Raw genomic sequence first — 4,129 nt, forward strand, 5'->3', positions numbered from 1 at the left:
TTCCACTTACTCCTCCGCCATCTTGTTTCTCGGCATTGTTTTTTTGATCTTCTCCATGTAACTGTTGGAGGATGATAGCCTAAGAATGGAGCTTCCACCTTCTACCCACCCTCCCATAGAATTGGTCCCTAGACCTATTATCATTGGAAGTCTACATGCTTTTTTTATTGCAGAAGGCAAGAGACAGCTTCTGTTGACATTTTCTTGGGGTAGGGGTGGAGGATGAGGAGTTCCAATATGCTGGTCTTGGTGACAGTTTCCTCTTTCTCCTGCTTGCTGTTTTGTTTCCGTGGTTCCGGCACCAACATGCACATCTTGAGCATTCCTCCTGCTTTCTGTTCAGTAATTAATATGCAGATCTGTATTACCAAATGTTTACTTAATTGCTTGTAAGCAGGCAGGGGCTCCCTAAGACACTGATACAGCCTCATGTAACCTTTCAGGGCAACTGTTTCCAATATTTCCTTTACACTGTTTCACAGTGATGGCCCGTTCTTAAAATAACTCTACAATTTTTTTTTCAACTCACTTTAAAGGCCTTCTTAGATGGGCATCTAAAAATCTGAAAATATGTGTAGCTTTTGATACTACATCATATTTTGCATGAGCTTTAAAAATCATACAATTTTCTCTTCCAGACAATTTACTGTTTCTCTTTGGCTATTTCATGTAGAGATCTGGGCATATGGATAAAAACATTTTAATTACTCAACCAAGTCTGCAATTGTTGTCCCTTCAAGTCTGAGAAAGAGCCCTGCCCCATAGCCATCCTTTTTTGAAACTAGATTCTATAGGTAGTTACTAACTTTCTCTTTGATATATGTCAAAGAACATTTCCCTAAGAAATTACAATTTATCCAGTTGCAGGCACACAATATATCTCCTCTCCAGAACCTCTGTGCCACTAGGAATATATATATATATTTTAAATGTTGTCTGACTTTACTCACAGCTCTCAATTCAGTGGACATATTAACCATCAGACTGAGGGTACGGTCTTGGAGCAGAGAAAAGAGCCATGGGAAGATGACCTCATTATGTGTGAATGTTTCACAATTAGTGAATAAGATGGTCCTCTCTCATGCTCCCCCTATGTAAACATGTAGTCTGCATATACAACTACGGTACCAGATAATTAAAAACTCATTATTGCCTGGAGATACTTGTCACATGTCCATAGATCTATGTTGCAGTGGGGTTGTACCATCTGCTTCTGAATGTATGTATTTAAACAGAACTGCTTAAAGGATTTGTGAACCAGGTTCTCCCTGCAGCCACTTTAGGGTCATCTGCTTTCTAGTCACCATCCAAGCTCTGGTTATTTGGTAGAATCTCTCTGAATCTGGGTCCCTCCATGTCCAGGTCTCTGAGGCATGTCCCCTCTCTATTGGGTTGCTGAGGTGGTGACTCTGTATCAGTTTACCTTCCACAGCAACACAGCCCTCCCCATTTTTCTCTTACATTCCTCACATGTAGACATCAGGGGAAAGGGTTTCCCTAGTAACTGTGAGAAAGCAATCCTTCCCCCCATCCCCCTAATATTTCTTGTCAGCCACTTGCATCCAGATTCCCCAGATCATTTTCAACTCAAGGATTGTGTTCCCTAATAAAACTTTCAAAATAAGAAGAAAAAAATTTAAATTGTCAGTGGGTGGAGCTCAAGAGTTCTCTTATCTTTAATTGGAATTGGTATTTATTTGCGCTAGCTGTAGCTTAGTGACTGAAAATCAAGCTTTATTTTAAATGTCCTTTATTTAATGCTACAGAATTACACCTTCAGTAATGAAAAGAGGTTTATAGAGGAGAAGAACCATATCTAATGGGTATCAAAATGCAATTTCACAGATATTCTTGGAACAGTTCCTCTAATAATATTACTTTGCACTTAACCAATTTATTTGCTTAATGTGAATTTAGCAAGGAATCTAGAAATAAAAAAAATACATAGGCCATTTTCATACGTAAAACATCAACAAAAAATAAACACACATCTTTCGATGTACATCTTTTACTCATAATAGATTTTTATCTAAACGATTGTCACAGAGATAATCAGGGATGTTATTTGATAGATTATTTTGAAACGTGGGTCAACACCACTACATTCCTATAAGGATATGTTTTATTATCTCAGTGATCACAAGAGAGGCTAAACCATAGGAGACTACTTCCAATTATAAATAGGCCACATAACCGTTTTCTCACAATTGGGAACTTAAGCAAATAATTTAGCATATTTTTAACACAAAGAAAATACTCAAGTTGAAGCAGAGGGAAATAAATATCATCTAGAATTCCAATCCTAAAATGGAAAAACAAACTAAAATCTTTCTGTGAGTATTTAAGTAGATCTTCTCAATTTTGTCCACTAGATGACTGGAGTTACACACATTACTTTGGGTGAGGGAAAATACTAGAAAGACATCTAGACCTGGAGAATCATAGAACCTTTATTATTATTGTTTTTTTTTTCTCTAATGACATCAGTAAACTACATCAAAATTGCAAAAGGATGATACTCTTAACAAGTGAATAAGGGAGCTATAGCTATTCTCACTTAAACTAAATATGGTCCATGGAATGAGTAGAGAGAGGTGATAAACTAGACCACTTACTTGTATGAGTTCAATAAATGTGTTGGGTTTTCAGTCTGTATTCACAGGTGGCCTTGATACTACATTTAAAAAATACGTTTTTTACACTACATAATACGTTCATTATCTTAGATTCATAAACATTTATTTTCAGCTTCCACTTGCATATAATCAGATTTGGATGAATCTCCGGTCTTCTAATCCGTATTTTGATTACATAACTTTGGTTAAGCATTGCTAATGGGTGGTATAGCATTTAATCTTCAAACTTGCTAATAACTACTTCACAAATGAAATCTATTTCATTAAAGGAAAATGTGAACAAATAAAAAGTCTGGCATGAAGTTGAGCTAAAATCCATAACCATGTCTATATTTCTTAAAACATTTACCACCTGCTTCTCCAGTTCTTTTAATATCCTCCGGTTCTCTTTAAGTTCTTAAGTCTGACACTCTAAGATAAACATTCTTTGGAAATTATCTCTTTAGCACAGAGAATAAAGGTCCTACTGTTTACATTAGCCCAGCTATTGCATATTCACAAGTACACCTTAAGCCTGCGTTTGCTCTTTTAAACACATCACACTTTTAATGAGTATTGAAATTGTTTACTAAAACCTCTAGCCCTTTTGAAAATCGGTTTTTGTTATCTTCCTTATACCACACATAGAAATTCATCATTAATTATGAGCATAATACTTTTCATATATGGTTTTGATGGAAAGGTCAAACTAAATCTTGTTTCTAATACATTCCTATGTTAACCATCTGTCAAACTTTTGTCTCTCTTGCCAATTTGATAATCTTTTTCTTTTTTTTCTTAAAATTTGGAACACCTCATGAATTTGTGTGTCATCTTTGCTCAGGGGCCATGCTAATTTCTGTATCATTCCAATTTTAGTACCTCTGCTGCTGAAGTGATGCTGACAATCATTTTTATGTGTCTTCCTCCGAAAGAAGAAAATATGTCAATTTATTTAATCTAGAAATTTTGATCCATTGACCAAGAATCAACCAAATTGTACAATAATGTAATCTAAATTTCATTCTGTACAGATATTTATAGTTTATTAAAGGGCTAAAAAATTAAAGATTATTTAAACACACATCACCTTTTATATTTATGGAAAGTGAGCCTCAGAGAAATAAAGTGGCTTTTTTAATATAGTTGAACATTTGTTGAAAGTAAGCTGTATTATATTTATTTGTATCACACTCTATTTTAGGAAACATTTTTCAATATTCTTAGGCTGCATTTATAAGCTATGAAAGCTAATTATGGCTAGTTATTAAATTATATTCATTAATCTAGATTTTAGGCAATAGAGATAATAGGAATTCTGTTACTATTCATCGTCATCATCGGCAGCCGTCCGTCTCGAGAGACAATGGCGTAGCTTCTTGAGAGTCTATCTGCACCGCCGAGAATGGCTGTGCAGTCCGACTCGGGAGTGACAATCCCTGCCACACTTGTTACAGGTGAAGGCAGATGGCTGTTGTTGCTGCTGTTGACGCTGCTTCCGCCTCGATCTTTTC

General features: G+C 35.7%; 1 pseudogene; it reads right to left on the reverse strand.

Moving 5' to 3' along the window:
* Positions 1–3,414: 3,414 nt before the first annotated feature.
* On the reverse strand, positions 3,415–3,514 carry LOC150007863 (U6 spliceosomal RNA; annotated as a pseudogene).
* Positions 3,515–4,129: the final 615 nt, after the last annotated feature.

Source organism: Furipterus horrens, unplaced genomic scaffold (genome assembly GCF_987537825.1).
Source record: "Furipterus horrens unplaced genomic scaffold, mFurHor1.1.pri manual_scaffold_6, whole genome shotgun sequence".
In the NCBI taxonomy this organism is placed as follows: domain Eukaryota; kingdom Metazoa; phylum Chordata; class Mammalia; order Chiroptera; family Furipteridae; genus Furipterus; species Furipterus horrens.